Source organism: Poecile atricapillus, chromosome 1 (assembly GCF_030490865.1).
Source record: "Poecile atricapillus isolate bPoeAtr1 chromosome 1, bPoeAtr1.hap1, whole genome shotgun sequence".
In the NCBI taxonomy this organism is placed as follows: Eukaryota; Metazoa; Chordata; class Aves; order Passeriformes; family Paridae; genus Poecile; species Poecile atricapillus.
This window is the reverse complement of record NC_081249.1, coordinates 93,777,743-93,796,698: the sequence shown is the minus strand read 5'-3', so window position 1 is coordinate 93,796,698 and position 18,956 is coordinate 93,777,743. Positions and strand designations below refer to the sequence as shown.

General features: G+C 41.2%; 1 protein-coding gene across 26 annotated transcripts in view; it reads right to left on the bottom strand.

The window, feature by feature from the left end:
* ZBTB20 (zinc finger and BTB domain containing 20) overlaps positions 1-18,956 on the bottom strand; it is a 473,996-nt gene that overhangs the window by 73,369 nt on the left and 381,671 nt on the right. The window contains exon 1 of one of the 26 annotated variants that reach the window (XM_058829864.1): positions 18,490-18,520. The exons of 24 other annotated variants lie outside the window; for them this stretch is intronic. The gene's annotated coding sequence lies outside the window, so the exon portion shown is untranslated. Of the gene's footprint in view, positions 1-17,258; positions 17,654-18,489; positions 18,521-18,956 lie in introns of those variants that run through there. One more of the 26 variants, XM_058829865.1, reaches the window with a different exon arrangement.

Below are 18,956 nucleotides of genomic sequence, written 5' to 3'. Positions count from 1 at the left end.
TAGTTTGAGTCAAAGAATTGAATGTAAATTGACGAGAGATGAAGAGGGGAGTTGGTATGGACACCTTATGCTGATAGCACATTTATTTACCACAGTACAGGGCTGTCTGTACAGGCAGCTGTCAGGGGAAGCATTCATTGATGGGACTGGGCTGGAGAATGGTTGAGGGCCTGATCCAAATTTACTAGGAAAAGCATTCCTAGTAAAATATAATGCAGCAGTAACCATTGTTATAATATTTATGACAGAGTTAGTGTAGTTTGCTACTCAGATGTGCCAGTATTAAGAGATGAAAAAGGGGAAGTTCTTGCGACATGGACAGCAGTGATGGGACTTTTAGGTTTGCCATTTTCCAGTGGCCAGAGAGGTAAATAACTCAGAGATATAGCTTGATTTCAGCCATGGGATGGCAAAGGGAAAACCAAGTCATAGCTCTGTAGATACTCAGTTGCTCCACTGGCAGCCTCAGCCTTTCCTTTCTTCCCCGGATGGAATTTTTTTATGACAGCTCTGGGCTTTGACTTCATTCTTAGTGGCTGAATTTGTGTCCAAATGCCTCTTTGCTGCCTTCTTAGACTAGGTGGGGGGGTATTGCCCTAGAGGATCATGCTGTTTGAGGAAAATAAACAGGTCTAAAAATTCATTACTTTCTTTAACCCCCACCTTCTCATTATCATTTTGCAATGATAAATACAAAGTGAAGAGAAGCAGTGAAAATAGAAGATGTGAAATACCTATGACAAAATACAGCAGCATTAAAATGATACTTAATCTTCCTTAGAACCATAGTTAGCTGACATGATAGAAATCGTAAAAGTGAAGAGCAAAAGTATTTTCAGAAAAAAAAAAAAAAAGTGATTTGACCACTTAAAAAGATTATTCATAGCCTGTATTTCACTGGAGAACCAAAGTCCCCAGGATTTTTTGGGATACATCCTGTGTGGCTTTCAGGATGGGTACCAACATCATACTGTCAGCTGAGCTGCATTACGAGCTGTATGATGCCCTATGGTCTAACAGCAGGATATGCAATGCAGACCAACCATTCCTAAATTTGGTGGACATGATCTTCTCAGTGCAAACTTCACAAACACCCACAGCATTATTCAAGACAAAGCTCAAGAGTCTTTTCTTCCCTATGACTTTTTAAAGAGAGATGTGTCCTTAGAGGAAATGCTGGGATGAAAATATTTAAGTATTATTCAGTACGTTCCTGAAATTTTCCAGTGCTGCTCTTATTCAGGATTAAGTTCTACTTTATTGTGTTGTACCAACAAACAAACAACAAATCCAACCCCAAGGCATTTAGTCTAAATCCACTGGATTTTTATTGCACTACTGCTTAAGTGGGAACAGACCTCAAACAAATGCTGCTACTCCTTTTCTGAAGGCAGAAGACCGTAGCACTTGAGCTCCGAAGCTTGACCATTAATTGTTTGTATTGCAGAGCCTATGACATACTTAAGTAGCTGAGCACAACAATAAACACAATAGCCAGTTCATTAAATCATTCTTTGTTAAGACTTTCCAAAGCTTTGGGCTTAAGCCTCTTAAAATTGAAATCATTATGCTATTTTTTTTTTAAACAAATGAGCAAACATAACTCACATAAAAAGGGGAAAACACAACAGAGTCTTTGATGTATGCATCATCACTGTGATGTCTTACTGAGATTAAACTATATGTCTAACACCGTTAAGAGGTTTCAACAGCTCTTTCCAAGGAGAAGCTGAAATCAGGAAGGGCTATAAAGTGCTGCCGTTGCTGTCACCTCTCCTGCAACAGCTTTCCTTGGCCTGTCACATCATGAGAGAGGCTATCAATAAACTTTGTAGAGTGGTGTTTGTGGTCCCTCTTGTGTCTGTAAGTTCCTGTCAAAACCCTGACTTGTTGACGCTCCCTGACAGGCTCTGAGGATGACTAGAAATGACAAAAGGTGGAAGCAGGAGTGGAGGTTTGCCTGCCTTGGGCGAGTTTGTTCTTTTAACACCATGTACTAATATTCCGGCTTAGAAGAACAGCCAAACTATTCACAGCCATGAGGTATTAGGCAGGCATTTTACACAAGGCTATTTAGATATGGATAAAATACCTTAATAAAATGCTACTGTGATTGCACCAAGTTATGCTTCTTTTAAAATAAAATCATAAACCTTACCCTTTCTTTTGCTACACAGCTCTGGCTGCCTACAGCTCGCTTCTTCTCTCTGTGCCAACAGAGCAGCCACACCGCAAAAGAACTCAGTTTCTCTTTCTCCATAAAACAATCCTGAACCTTTACTCATATCATATGCCACGGGCAGAATCTCTGCCTTTCCCATCCTGTAACCACTGTTAGTATGTGAAATCACACACTATTTGCATGAGAACATATTCTAAGGAAAGCAGAAGAGATATGCAGAGCTAAGCAAAGATTTAAAAGAAGAAATTACCATCTTTTTCCCCACTGTTGCTACTATCTTATTTTTCTCTTCCCTCACTTGTTATGATTATGACCTTTGTTGTTAGGACCACATTGGACTAAAGGCCAGCCTCTGATGGGTGCTGAGTGCTCCCTGGTTTTGATGGGTTACTTAAAGCTGCTGGGGCCCAGTTTCCTTTCCACAGGTATCCCTAAGCAGTTTAGGGCTGGGGAGTGTTGCTTACCGGCTTGAGAAGTAACATGTTCCTCTCTGGGAACAATAAATACAAACAATAAGGGGTGTGTTGAACATCCTACTCTATCAGACCATTTAATTGCTTTTTCACATTTTTCATTATTTCTTACAATTGTTGCTAATATAAATTTCAAGAGCTTACCCAGATATGGAAGTTACAGAATTGTAGCCAAGGATTCTTTCTCTTTGAAATACCAGCCTCCAAGGCAGTTCTTCCTGACAAGAGGAGGGTGAAGAAAAAAGGTGGCAGGGGGAGAAGGAGGCAAAGCCTGGCTTCTTTTTGCCCATGTAAAGTGCCTCAGCCTGAGCACAGGGCTGCAAACTACCCACCTAGGACACTTGTGGCCTCAGATCTAAGACTAGGTTCTACTTTCTGTGCAGACACAAAGCACTTACAGCTTTAAAATACATGTATAAATGAATTGAGAGTTAAAAACTACTAGAGAATACTCCACGGGATTATCTGTACTATCAAGACAGGAAAACTTTGCAGATGCTACTGTCTCTCTAGAGGAATAAATGCTTGCATTTTAATATTCTCAGCAGCTGGTTCCTGTTGAATGCCATCAGGATGATTCAGCCACCCACCAGGAACACCAGTAGCAAGTGCACACACAGACAAATCTGCAAAACTTTCTGCTCCTGATGCCACTGTTGTTACTTTGGCAGAGTCTGATCTGTATTAGCTATTCTTCATTACTACCAGTAGCAGGTTTAACTTCACTCCAGGATGGTGAAAGAAAAACAACTAGTCCCTGGGGCTGCCCTAATCAATCCAACTGTCTGCTTCCTATCAGTAGTGCTTCCCACAATCCACATCATTAGCAGCTTACTCTGTGGTTACCTCACTCACTTTCAGCCTCACCACAAGTAACATGTGCCCTGCGAGCTCAGAGTGATGATGGCCCAGGCAGTCTGATGTCCTTCCCCCTCCCGTGGTCACCCTCTGATGACAGGGACATCACCTTATAACATGTTTGGTTTCTGCATGAGACTCAACTGTGATAGATTACTTCCTCACTCCAGCTGATGAACAATTTATGTCTAAAAATACAAGGTCTGCTATCTCTCCCCATTTAAAAAAAAATCAACCTCAGTGACGTTCTGTCTGTGGTCTGTGGACCACTTCCAGGTGTTTTATGGAGGTGCATCTGTCTAGCAGCAATAATGAGGCATTTACTTTTCCTCAAGCGGCAATGCTTCCTGACAGTTGTTGACTGGGTCAAATCACTCAAGGCTTCCTCTAATCCTACTGGGACAAATTTCTGCCTGACTTTTGTCTGGCTCTTCTTGGAAGCAGAGAAAACTGTGATGCCAATCTGCAGAACCCTACCTGGAGAGTCAAAACACTAGAGAAGACAGAACTAAACAGCACAGTCACTCCTGCAGACTTGTGGATCCATGACTATAGATCCTGCAGTAGGGAAGGAGTCTTTCAGTGGTAATTCATGTAATGACTGACAGGCAGAGACTGAAAACAAAAAGCCCAAATGCAAAATGGTGGGAATGTAACAGAACAGCTGCATCCATCTGGTCAATAACACCCACTTAAGCTTTCCTCCTTAATACTACTGGCATTTCACTCAGCTTAATAGGAGAGATGCTACAGGTGGACAACAATGCCATATCAACATCTATTCTAAAATTATGGGGTTTAATTCCATCATTACAGAGCATCCTAATTTCAGCATTACTTAATGTTTTGGAAAAAACCCCATGCTTTCAACATGGAGATAAATGTTAGCACTGACCAAATTGGTGATGTTTGCTTTCCAACAGGAACAACCTCAAATACTGGTGCCATACGTACAGATAACTCCTCAAGTTGTCTGTCAGAAAAATGTCAGAAATTCAGGTTTATCGCCTGTGCCAAGTTGTCCTGATGTGGAAAACAAGCCAAAACAGCTAAGTCAGAAATTGTGCATTGGGTAAATGACAGAAACCTTATGAACACAAGTGTTCTCGTGTCAGATGCCTGATGTACCCATACAGCTTGTGACACCTACTCCTGACTGCAGTGATATTCATCCTGGTTAGAAGAGATGCTATCATATTCCTTATTTGCTTTACAAGGAGTATCTTCAAGAATTTGTATCATTTCCAGAATCCAGAGTTGTCCCTACCATGATCTCAAATCAATGAAGTTATGGAACCACCACTTGCTCTCTCTAATGAGTGAACAGTTAAAGTGCCATACAGAGTCAGCCAGGAGTGTGCATGAATATGGAAAGGAAAGACAGGAGGGCAGCAGAAACTGAGAGAATAATCTTTCATGCCAGATTAAAAACAAACAAAAAAAAAATTAATGAAAAAATTAACTGCATGCCCAGTTTCCTGGTATTTCATCTCATGTAAAAAACAAGAATTAAAATTCACTGAAAGCAAAATCACTGAAAAATGGGGATTTAATTTAATTAAATGATAAAAAACAGTGTTTTGCTTTTTTTTCTCCTTTGAGAAAATAATGAGAGGAAGGAAAAAGAGAACATTTGAATTTCTTTTACTTTTCTTTTTTTTTTTCCCCCAATCAATATCGAGGTTTTTTTGACCAATTCTTCCAGTAAGCTATCTCACTGGATGCGATGTGGCAACACAGATCTGTAACTGATTGTGGTTTCAGAGCTGAGAATGCACTGGATTGTCTTCTCTGTTATTTCAGCCCCAAAGTATATTTTAAATAGCCCTAAAGAGAATGAAAATTCTTCTCATACCAGTGACAGGGAGAAATGGCTTTAGAAAGGACTTTCATGTTTCTAACAGTTTTTGGTTTTTTTGTCCTTTTGAATATTTCTTCTTTGCTTGCATAGATGCAACAGGATAGCCTTTTTAAAAAAGAATTTGGAATACGACACTCAGTAATCCATCCATCAACAAGAATATCCAGATATGTGTTTCTTGCAAGCAGTGAGTGTCATGGTGTTTCCTTCCATGCACTTTGTTCACATCGGAAACTAGTCAGCTACACAAAACCACTCTGGCTTTTATTTTTTTAAATCTTTTTAAAAGCATGTTACTGTCCTAAAAGTGAGTCTGAATGATACAGACTGGCCTCATTTCAATGCTTCATCTGCAATGGCAACTTTGAAATTATTATTTCTCTTACTCTATTTTGCCAGATTGGTTAGGACCAGTTTTGTATTTTTACAAGCAAACCAATGACCTTCAGAAAAATATTTTTTCTTTCTTAATAAAAACTAACCAGACTTTTATCCTGGCCAGAGGATTTTATAAAGTTTTAAGAGGGAAACAATAATATCTTCCAAGCATGAAATCCTCATTACACTTACACTCAATAATGAGCATTACCAGAGATATTTCACAGGTGAAGTAGGAAATGAGAGAAATGCTACAATATTTGAAGATGCAAGAATTCTTCATACTGAACCGTGTGAAATCCAGAGGCAACCCTTCCAATTGCACTTAATTCTTTGGTAAGCATTTCACAGGCCATGCTGATGCCATCTTCTCAGCTGCCCCTGAGACAGGAAACCAGCAGCTGGTTTTAGAGTTGGTTGGAGTAATTTGAAGCCAGGGGCTAAGTGACCTGTTCCAGGCTGCACCATGAGTGGGCAGTGAGTGAGGAACGAGTCCATGTCCTGATGTCTCAGCCACCAGAGCAAAGAGAGGTGTTGCTCCAGAGAGGGCTGGAAGAGAAACAACTGGAGAAAGCTAACAGTACACTTACCGTAATAAAGTTTTACCCTATTCTTTGTTCCTTTGTTGGTAGGGGAAAAAAAAAAAAAAGCAAAAAAAAAAGCAAAAGCTATGTGTGTCAGAAGAGCTTTCTCTCGCCTAATTAGGCCCCCCTTTCGTTATGCCCTGAACACTGGAGTTTTAATCCTGAGCACAGAGAGGCCTTGGGCAGAAAATTTGGCCAGTCTTTTTCACAAAGTTTGAATGTGTTCAGACCTTTCAAAACTGTACCAACCCCTCTCTAACCTTCAGATTAAGTAGTGCATTTTCAATGCCATAATGAGCTAAGCCCGCTGGCCTCTGGTGAGATGGGAAAGTACCCGCTGCTTGAGAAACCCTAATCCAAGGTGAATTATTGCTACTTTTTGTTACATTCTTAACATACTCTGATATTTCACCATTTTTTTTTTACCTTATTGACAGCTGTAGACTAAATTTGTTTCTTTTTCCTGTCTTTAATAGCTTTACAATGTTTCTCTTTTCATATTAATTTCTGTGTCTATTCTCAAGACCTTTTCTCTTTTGTTCCCATCTCTTTCCCTCTTTATAACTAGATCTTTGACTTCAGCCACATATTTCTTTCATTTCTGCCTTATAAATTCAAGTAGAAAAAGAAACCCACCCTCATTGCATACTGTTTCTCTTCTCTATTCAACCATCTCTTCTGCCACCAGTAACTCCTCACCTCTCACTTCAAATTCCATTATTCACCTCCTCATTCCCTCTAACTTTATTCTGGGTGTCAAAAATTTACCACCAGTTAACCAGACCAGCAAAGTTAACTAATACCAAGCATGGGGAGAAGATTTCTGACAGTAGAGGGCTCCTTAATACATCAGACAAAAGCATAGCTGAGGTTAAGTCAAATTTAGACTCAAAACAAGTAGAACAAACTTTAAAATCTTCAGAATGATTGTCTTAAATATGTGGTCTTTCCTGATAACCACATATTCTGATGACTTAAAGACTTTAGGATTATCTCTTTTCTTGAAAGATATATTCTAGCTCAGCAGAACAAAAGTGCTTTCAGAAATTCAGTAGGCTTTATCTCATAAAAGTAAATAGTTAGAACTATTGGAAGTGCCTTTTCTGCTAGACCATCTTCAGAGCTCAAAAGGCATCAGTGTTCAGTCTGTCTCGGACCTTTCCTGGCAGTGTCCCTGTTGTTCCACCTGCCGGCATGTGGAGGCTAGCTTTAGAGCAAGCTGCAGGCCCCATGGCCTGCCAGCCCTGCCTGAGAAGCTAGCCTGGGAATTTCATGGGAGGATTCAAAACAATCCTCAAAGACACAAAACAGCCTGCAGGTGCTGTTTGTCTGTTCCCGTGTTTTCCTTGCAGGAGAAGGTCAGGGGGTGATGAACCCCACTGACCAATGATGGTAATGTAGTACTTTACTAACCAATAAGAGTTTCCTTTCTGTACTTTCGATGAACTAGTCTATATAACATGGCTGTAACAATAAACTAGAGATTCTCTCCTGTTCTGACTCCCTTGAGAGTCCGTGTCGTTCTTCCTGCCGTTCCCAATTAGAACGACACCGGCAGACACTGGAGAGTTTGGGATGATTCTTTCACTCTTCATCTACAAGACTATTGCTACCTGTTTGCAGGGGTTACCCTTTCTCAAGCCTGGGCTTCACAGCTCCTTTAAAAATGGCAACTGTGAGGATCTAAATGGATGTAATTCCCTGAGCACCCACCTGTACACTGACAGAAAAACTGAGCCCCTTCTACTTTTCAAAAGCCTTTTCTCATTTTACAGCCCCAGTCCCTGCCCCAGCTCCTGCTCAGGACTTTTCCAGACTGCCTCCATACACCTGCCTAGTTCTCCTTGGCTCACTGAGGTCCCCAGAAGCATCACTAAGAGACCAAGATGAATACATTTCTCCAACCACATGTTCAAAGGACTGTAGCAGCCACAGAGCTGTTAGGCCCAAGACACATAAAGTTATCAATGACTCAATTTACATTACATTACCATTTGGATATTTATGTTCTTAATCATATCTATGAGAATATACAGTCGTGTCAAAACTGAAGTACAACTGACGGATATGGAACCAATCAGCATTGAATACATGGATTTTTCAAGGTCTGTTTAAATTCAGTCTAAACTGTGGGTTTATGGCATTGCAAAAATTTACTGAAAAAACACGAGTTAATATTTGTCCAGTTCTTTCACATGAGAAGCACTGTTACTGTTGTCAAAAAGTCTACTGTGGGCTTAAGTAGCTGTGAGAATGCAAAACAGTTTAAAATTTGAATAGCTTTCGTAACTAATAGCAAGTAGGCAATATAACAGATGGCGACTCACATGAAAGATAAACCACATCTTAATAACAATAACTTACATTCAGAGGGGTAGTGTTTCCTAGTGCTTAGAGCATGAGACTGAGAACCAGGATTCTCAAGTTGTTCTCTTGGCTCTGCTATTGATTTGCTGTGTGCATTTAGAAAAGTCACTCAAACATTTCTGTGCCTCAGTTTCCTCATCTGCAAAATAGAGATAGTTCTTACAAATATCACCAGACCACTGAGGGGAAGAGATCCAAGCTGTCAAATTTTAAAATAAGCATTTTAGACAAATGAAGGTATGGAAGAGAGGTGTTGTTTGTTGTCATTGCTGAGTCAGTCATTGATCAAATTGCAAAGTGGTTACTTTGAGCTGAGCTAATACAGCCATCCTAAGAGTGGGAGGTGGCAGCTGCTTAACTGTGCTCCAAACCCTTATGGTGTGGTTCAGGTCTGGAACTGAATACTGCCCTGCACAACTGACACTTCAGAGGGAATTCAAGGAGGCCAAATACTATTGCCTTCATTGAAATTTAGCCAGGACATTATGCAATCTTTAGCAGCAGTCTGAATCTCTATTTTTATATCTCTGATAAAAAGGAGCACCTAGAGCTCTCCAGGCTTCTGTCATCATTAGTTGGCACATTAATTCATTTTGATCAGAAACAAGATTGCTTCTCACTCTCTGACTTTGCTTGGTGCAGGTCTACAGAATTTTACAAAGGTTCTCCAAAGCAAGCACCAGAAAACTCTTACGGTGTCTGACATGAGCATAATACAAAATGAATAGGCTGAAAAATCAATGTTCCCCTTAACTTTCTACTATATATGTTATTTTGATGTTGTTGTTGTTATTTTTGTTGTTTATGAGGGATGGAAGTTTTATCTGTATGAGCAGTAGAGACTAATTAGGGTCCATTATTGCCATGCTTGTCAGACAGAGAAAACTTTGCTGCGAATTTAATGAAAATAGAAGTTAAAGAATTGGATCAGGATGTTAAAAATGATTACAGAGAGGAAGGCTCCTTGTAGGGTACACCCTGGTGCTTCAGCAGTGTGCATGCAATGGCACAAAATAAAGCTTGAACCCAACTTGATGGCTTTTTTCATTTGCAGGGATGTCTCCCTCATCCACTCTGCTTAACAGTGTCCAGCTGTACAAGGTTATTGCGGCACTGATAACTTTCTGTGGCTTCTGAAAATTTGGAGATATGTTTCAACAAGAAAAAACAAGATTATCTACCTATATATCTATCTATCTAGAACACTTGATCTCACTGAAGAAGACTCTGGCATCTTCGTTACAAAGAGATTTCACTGGTATTTCCTGATGCTCCAGCCAAATAAATTATCACTAAAGCCTTTTCTCTGGGAGGACGGAACAAAAATTATTTCTCACGCTGGCTTGATAGGATATGTAGTTGAGATTAACAGGTCAAAGAGTTTTAGGAGACCTATTCTGAGGACTGACTAAAGAATATTCTATGTAACTAACTTAACTGCTCTCCAGATGGTCAAAACTGAAAAGGCCATCTGAGCAAAAATCAAGTTTTGGAAAGTGCCATGAGAAATTTTAGCCAGAGGATGTGGATTCTGCTTGTGCTGGCTTCAGTGGAAACAGACTCACTCTAAATATTAATTTTTTTTGTTTGTTTTAAACCCTTAATTTCTTACAAAGAAATGTCTGGAAATTCCATGTTGTTATTTTCAAAAGTGATGAGCTCAAATCACAAAATCTGGATCTGGATGCCTAGCAGTGCCAGAAGTTCAGGAGAGTTTGGACCAAGAAGGCTGGCTCAGGCAAGTGTTGAGTGTTTTCCCAGGATTTTTTGAAGGCCAAGACAAGGGTTTCAAAGAGGAGAGAGGCATGTGCAACATGGCAGAGTTACAAAAAAACATCGCTTGGAATTTCCTGGGTTTTGCGAGATTAAAATTGTAAGTCTAATTAGTTTAAGGAAATTAGCTCTTTATAATTTTCATTTTGTATTGAAGAAGTAAGAAAAATTAAAAATAGAATGAGAATGGAAAAATTAATGGGTTTCAGTAATTAGTTAATCAGAAAATGCTCCTGTCTTAGTGTGGCTGCCCAACACATTAAAAAAGAAAAAAGAAGAAAAGTAACCATGACTTTCCTCATACTTTCCAAAACAATATAAGCTTCACCTCTGAGCTTGGAACAACTACTTGACATTTCAACTCAGCTCATTTTTTAGCGGTAAGCCAATGAAATTGGTGTTTAGGTTGAAATACCATCTCACCATAACATTAGTACAGACATAGAATAAATACATATATCCTGGCAAAAATAAACCAGAATTTGTTGCTCCTACTGGCCAGATCACATTTACATGACTTGCATGCACTAATGAAATGTTAAATGGAAGGGAAACCTCTTCTGAGAGCAGACCTTTTCACCAAGTGGTGAACTGGGGATCTCTGACATCTGAAAGCAGCAGGACAACTTATTACGCTGTAGGAAAACACATTTCTCTTGACAGTGGTGATCCAGTCTGAGGCCTCACAAGCCACACACTGGTGCACTAAAGAGACATGTGTTAGACAAGCTGTTTTGTCCCTTGGCTATCACCCTCCCGAGCACTGAACAGATCTGGATTGGGCTGGCTTAGAAAAAAAGTCAGATGAAAGCAGTGAAGTTAAGCCAAGTCAAAACACAACTTTGGTGCAATTCCACCAAATCCAAGTTATGCTAACAAAACTTCAGCAGCGGCGAGCCTGTCCTTCTCTGCCCAGCCCAGAGCACCACTCTCAGGCATTAGCTGCAGCACTTGGCTTTCAGCTCTCTGCACCTCTTTGCTATATTTATTTTGTGAGGCAGCTAAATACGTCTTTTATAATTCTTTGAGCTTATAACATCTTTGAAATGAAAGAATCTACTCTGCGGAGATGATGTTGAAGAAGTCTGAAGAGCATGTTGGGTTTTTTTTCCTATAAATAAAGATGCTGAGCAACAATCCACTGAAATGGCCAAAAACTTGAAAGGAGCCTTTTAATTCCCACTTACATTGCTCTCAAACTCCAGCTTTATCGTGGAGCTGTTTCCTGATTGTCAAGTCAACTAAATTCATGGGCGACTACCAGAATGAGCTGACAAATAAATACAATACCCACAGCTAGGACTGCTCAGAGCACTGGAACACGCGTAGAGTACCAGGGAACATCACGTACTGTGCATGCAGAGCACACAGTTCTTAAACATTCGCAACACTTACTCCAAAACCAGATTTCTTCCAACAAAGTCTGTAATTGCTTCCTCAGGAGCATGAACATGCCTAAGCATGAAACGTTAGAGTAAAGCTGGTTTTAAGTTGGTCAAGGAAAAGAGAAAAGGAAAGAAGCCTGGAAACGTCTCTGGTCAAAGAGTCTCTTACTCCTCATTGCGACAACTGGCAAAAACTAAATAAAAAGAAATGATGTGCTGTTGAGAGCAAGGTAGACACTGGTATTTATCTGGAGGAACTGGAGGCATATCCAGACGAAGTTTCACACTGCAGGAGTCATCTCAACTCAGCTCTAGCACCTCCACTAAAGCAAGAGCACCCTGCAGGCTCCAGAGGGACGCTGTGCAAGCATACACTCCGGGGTTTCTGGTTTCCAACACTGATTCAAGACCACCCTAAATCCTGATCTTCTAGTTTTGTTTTTCATTACCTTTTCTCAGGAAAACCTGCACTGATTTCAGTGGGAAGGTGTCTTAGATGAGAAGTAAGAAACATCACCAAACTAGCAGGACAACCTCAATTTACACACCTACAGTACAGCTGAAATGCAGTTGTTTCTGGATTCTTAACAAAAAAACCTCTGGTCTGTATTTGCCTCACTTACAAGATTGCTTTTGTACACTGGCCTAAGTATACACTGGAGAGGAAAGGCTAAAGCTTACAGTTCTTCAGCTGTGTTAATAGGAATATCAGCCCAAAATGTGTATAAATCACACACCAAAATCCATCCATACTTTCCCCCGGAGCGTGGCCATCGGCCCGCACACAGTCACTGCTGAACAGCACAACTTGGTAGAAGGACTGGCTGGCCAAAGCACCTACCTCTGAAAGTATCAGTAACTCCTTTGTGTCTCTACAGTGCAAACAGGATTTTGGCTTTGCTGATCTTACCAAATTCGGACAAATAAAGCACCGAGCTCCATAAAAATACAGTAATAATTACAGAGGGAGCAAAGTTGTGTAAAAAGCTCATTTACTGGTTTGCTTAATAAAGTATATTGCGATTCAGGTTGTAAAAAACTGAAGCAAACGAACAAAAACCTGAACACTTTAAATCCCTCTGATGAAACTTAAATCTCCTCCCTTCAAAACCTCTCATTTTGGAAGGTTTGAAGGATTTTCCTTTCTCCCCACCTTTAAAAATCAGTTCTTAACAATTCTCAACAGAAATCCTTAGTTCACAAAGAGAAATTAAAACATTGCAAAGGAAGGTATCAAAACAAAACATTACCTCTTTTGGAAAGACAGACCTTTGTCCTTGCAACGATTTAGTAAATTTGATTTCAATTCAGTGTTTCTGTTGACGTGACTTAGCATTTTCAGAGAGAAAAGTTTTGCAGCGGCGTTTGTCTAAATAATGTAATACTAAAGACAGCACAAACAGGGAAAAATATCATCTCCCTTAACTAAAATGTGACTCAGTATCAGAAATGCTGCTGCCATAAGGCTACTTTGCTACACACCTCCAATTGTTAGCTACTGTCTGGCTCCCCCCATCCTATTATTAGGCACCGGAGTTCTGGTGCAGAAAACTTTTATGGGCGGCGTACACAAAGCGTGTCTAATTTCTAACTCGCACTTCATCCTCTCTTCCTTCAGCACAACGTTTCATTTTCTTACAGCCTTAACTTCCCCCATTTGCTCACCTAAATGCAGAAAAGCCCAGCATAGGGATTGCTGTCTGACAGCTTTTCAAACTCGGTGTGGAGAAGGTGCCCAAATGAAATAAACATATAAAGAGAGGGAAGTTTATGAAAGTGAAAGGAACGGCACGGAGCGGCAGGAGCGGCAGCAGGCAGCTCTGTGCTCCTCCTCAGACTGACACAGGTGTATCCCAACTTCACCTACTCAGGCAGGGGAGACAGGGAGACACGTACCAGTATATATGGACACACCAAGAAGTGCCAGGAAGGGCACAGGAAGAAGCAGAAGAGAGAAATAAAGCCGAAAGGTGTTATTTATTTTTACAACTCGACAATGAACTTCAATTTTGGCAGAGGATTAAAAACAACCCCGGGAAATGATTAAGTTTTTTTTTTTTTTCTTTTCTATAAAGCTTCAGCACAAAAAAAGAGATTATAAAGGGGATACGCTCACACAGGCACACATAAAATAGGGGGGAACTAAGGAGAAGGAAATGAAAGGAAAAGAAAACAAACAGCCTCCTAACAGGCCCATACTGCTAACGGGAGTCCAAATAAAGAGTCATATGATATCTGATAGTGCAGGACACGTCGCCAGGAGCTGGAGCGGATTGCCTGCAGGAAGAAAGAGCCAGTGTGTTACTGCTCAAAGAGCTTTTCTTTCCCCCTTTTTAAATTTTTTTTTCCCCTCTCTCTCTTTTCTCCTGTACTGTGAATGTGTTACTCTCAGGTCAGGTCCACGGAGTCCCCAAAAGACAGCTATCGTCTTTCTCCCTACTTCTGGATGCATTGACAGCCCCTGGAAGATGCCTTCTACTTGAGATTGAGGGGGCTAAATCTAGGTTTCATCTCTATTCTGACGTCTCTCTTATATCACCATCTCCACGGTTGCAGTACAAAATTCTCATGAAAAACATCTTAGATTTAAAAAACATAAAGAAGGGACAGAGAGGTCAGACTGGGTGAGAAGACAAAATATTCAGGCAGAAAAAAAATGAGACTGCTTATCCTATGGAAAACTTCAAAGGCCAACTCCCCTTTCTGCTCTCTTTTGCTTACTTTTCCTGTGATTTTTTTTTTTTTTTTCTTTTTCAGAGAGAGCAAGAGAAGAAAGTCACAGAAAATACTGAGACCATGAAAAACATCAGGAGTTGGGAAAACTCTCTGGAGGAATGAGGAAAGCAAGGATTTTAAGTGAAAGAAAGACTTTTTTTTGGCAAATTTGCCAAAAGTTTTTCTATTTGTTATGGTGGTCCATCCCTCTCAGCCAAGGATTCCACATTAAACTGGGGAGCCTGCTAAGTACTTTTAGCTTGGCACTACTCTTGCTGTTGCCCATGGAAAGACAGAACACCTGGGTTACCTGCAGCAAAGGAACCTGTACTCAGAGCAGGAGATTTCAGCCCGTGATGATTCCCCAACTTCTGCTGGGAGAGCTGTGCCCACCACAGCTTTGGAGAGGGAAGAGTCCCAGCTAATGAAGCTGTGCAAGTGAAAGCCCCCAGTCTAGATTCTGGTATGAAAACAAAACTGTGTTTTACCTGGTGGTTTCACTTGTCACGGGCAGTTTCCCTGCACTTCTGCAAGGGACAGGCTGTATGCTGCAGGATGTTTTGCCACTGTAGGGTACTGGGATTTCTAAAGTGGTGCAAGCAGAGCCCAAGGATGGTTTTTTTTCTCCCCCTTGTCATATGAGGACATGTAGATGGACTAATTCCCCATGTACATTTACACAATGCATAGGTGTTGCTTAAAAACTGTTAGAACACATATGCGGTAGCTACGAAGCTGTAAGAGACAACCTCTTCTGAGCAAAGCCTGCAGCATGAAAATAAAAATCAAGGTATTGTAGCAGTGGTGCAGCCAGAAAACAGTCATCGTAACTCTGCAATAATTTGATCTAGTTTTGTGTATTGTCTGCTGCTGATTTTTAGGGGGGATATAACATACAGTTTCCTCTCTTGTTTTCTGTACCTCTGCTATATGATGCTGTTCTTAGATTGGCAATTTGTCAAAGCCAGGAAAATACAGATCAATATAGGAAGGAAGGCAGAATTTGGATAAAGAATGCAGTTCCTTAAGCTACTGAATTTGCAACAGTATATATTCTCAAACATCCTAACCCCTGGACAGGAGATGCTGTAGAGAAGATATCCTGTGGTGTTATACACTATATGCAATAAAATTCAAATCAAACATCTCTTTAAATGTGATGCGCTATTCCGTTCTATATTTCATGTGCCTTTTTCACGTACAAATAGACAAAGAGTGTATCTATAAGAAACACATTCAGAAAAACAAAAAATCTACAGTGCAAGAAAGTCTATCCTGAAACCCTCAGTCTGGGGCTTGACTGAAGAGCTAAACTCAGAAGGTGAAATGGAGCCATTTAAAAGAAGGTCCCACCGAACAGAAGAAACAAGCAAACAAACAAATAAACAAAAAAAAATCCGTGAGCTCCGACTAATCATTTGAGCTGCCAATGAGAGGTGACTTTTAGACAGATGGTCAGGGAAAAGCTGGGTCCGTGGACACAGACGTTAGTGCCCCATCTGTATTTTAGGATCCTAGCTTCAACAAGCCATTACCAACTTTTTTTCTAAGTGACAGAAAGTGAAAGATTTCTCTTCCCACTAATTTGCTTCTTTCTTACCGAAACCACCCCACTTCCCTCTTTTTTTTTTTTCCCCCGGTAAAAATTTGTTGGTTGTTTTTTTAAATAAACAGAAACTGTTTGCAGCATAACTTTTATGCCAAAAAAAAAAAAAAAAAAAAAAAAAAAAAAAAGAAGCTAGGTAAGTTGGCAAAACAGCAATTGGAATTTAAAGACAGAGTTAAAAAAAAAAGGGAGAAAAGAACGACATACCAAACTCACTTCTTCTTGTCCCCCTTCCATTCCTGTTCTTATTAATTCCAAATTATAATTTGGAGGTAAGGGAACTGCATTTCCTTTCAATCTATTTTGTTGCTGCCACACATTCTGTGCTTTGCTTCTCTCTCTTTCTTTTTAGGAGGGGGAAAAAAAATCCCTAATAAAAATAGAAAAACATATCTCAGGCGTTAAGCTCGCTCTCCCCCTTCCTTTGTAAAGAACTCTTTGTTCTCTAGTGAAAATGCTGAAAAAAATCCCCGGGCTCCCTGAAACAAGTGCAAAACACTTAGAGGCTTTTGGGCTGGCGAGGAGCCAGAAACCCTCCCGCTGTCTGGTTAGGAAGAGAGGAAAGAGAGAGAGAGGAGAGAGAGGGAAAAAAATTGGAGCTTCCTTTAATAGACATAGGAAGCAGGTCCTTTTTTTTTTTTTTTTTTTTCCCCCCCGTTTTTCCCTTTTTTTCAAAACTGGCGGTCAAGCGTTAAGTAACTCCCTGTCTAAATCCACCTGCTGGAAATGAACTTGGGTAACCCCCCCCAGGGGTGCACAAAGAGGAGACACAGTAACACACTCCCGGCTCTTCTCCCAGCCGCCCCCTCCCCGCTGCCCTGCTTCCATTCTCCCTGCTCCCAGCACACAAATGCCCACAGCTCGCACTCCCCCTGCCACCACCGAGCAACGAACCAAAATAAACGCTCGCTCCATCTACTTAAAGAGCAGAGACGGCTGGGGGGGGGGGGGGGGGGGGGAAGAAGGGAAGAAAATAAACAAAAAACAAACAACCAAAAAAAAAATAGGGGGGGGTTGGAAAGCGCTCTTTTCCATCTCGGTTGCGACAGTGATAAGGGGTAGGGAACATCTCATACCTGGTGTGAATGCTAATCAGCCAGGAGTTCTCCTTTTTTCCCAAGACAGGGAACTGTTTCCTTCCAAATTTATTAGAACCTCCTCCACTGCCTCTTTGAAAAACCTTCTTTGTCACCCTCTTCCCAAGTCCTGATACTTCTTTAAAAAAAAAAAAAATGGCTTCGGAGCTCCTTCTATTCTTGATATTGATTCTCTCTCTCTCTCTCTCTCTTTCTCCCTCTCTCTTTCTCTCCCCCCCCACCCCTCCTCCTTTCTCCTGTCTCTGTCTCTTCTGAGTGGTCTATTGATAAGTCCCTAGAGGCACTGGGTCAGCCTGCCCGTAGGAAACCAGACACAATGCACAAATCTCCGAGTGCCATTCTGCCATCAGCAAGCAGACCACGTTTAGGAGAGAGGAAAAAAAACACACACACACACACACACAGTAGAGCAAAAGACAGAGAGAGAGAGAGAGAGAGAGAGAGGGAGAGAGAGAGGGAGAGTGTGAGAAAAAGACTGATTGGAACAGGAGGGAGGGAGGGAGGGAGGGAGCGAGAGAGCGAGGGAGAGAGAGCGACACTGCCAGTCAGGTTAATCATCCCTACTTTAATTAGCTGTTCGGCTTAGACATAAAACAATTGAATTTGAATGATCTGTCAGTGGGCTCGGCTGAACCAAAGGGGAAATGCGAATATTACAAAAAAGACTGTTGGTGTATTCAGATAAGCTCGCAGGGAAAATCCTCAAAGGATAACTATTAAAACTTACCACCAAACAAAAAGTAAGATTCAAAAGGCATAATACAGAGGCCATCTCCAAAAAGCTGGGAGATCCCTTCCCTCTCCTTTTTACACATCACTGCAATTTTTGCCGAAATAAACACCTGCACCTTCCCGCAGTCTTCAAAGACTACCTGTCCTGCGGGGTGGGGAAGGGAGCGCAGGTTTGCCTGTTACCTTGGCTCTCATAAAGCAAGACCATGCTGCCCTTCAGTCGAATTTTCCTGATGGATCAGTGGAATGTTATGATTCTGGAACTACACAAGCTCCAGGAGCACATCCTTGCCATGCATGTCTGCACAAACACAGACAAATCGAGCACCGACAGGGTACAGACGGAGATGCTGCGAAAAGGCAGTGCTGGCTAGTGGGGTAAGACAAGTCTCAGGCACCAAGGAGGTGGAGAAATTATCTCCCTGAATAGGTGGCAAAGTAATCTATTTCTTCTACCCTGGGCTGCAAAATGAAGTACCGTTCAAATGGATGGTTCCTGGTGATACCCAGTGCAGTGGCAGCGCTCCGTAGCAGGCAAGGCAGAGATTTATGACACTCATGCAAAGTCTGCTTCTAAAGAGGTGTGGGCCAGTCTGCCTCTCCTCCTGAGAAGGAAGGCAGCAGATAACACCCTGCTCTGAGAGAGAGCTGTCAGCATGTTCAGCCCCTGGACATCACACCCCTGCCCTGCCAGAACTTTCCCTTGTCAGGTGCAAGGGACCTGCTTTGGGTTTTGGGACACTGAATGTCTCCTCATCAGGGGCTCAGATGTTCCCTCCTGAGCAAACAGCACCAAGGGAGGTGTCTGAATTTATTGCACAAGGCAGGTATAGTCTCTGTGTTTTAATACATTTTCTGTATTTTGTACAGGGCTGCAGCTACAACAGCAAATCCATAATTCCTGATCAGCTCCGTGAACATCTGCTGTATATAAACTTTTAAATG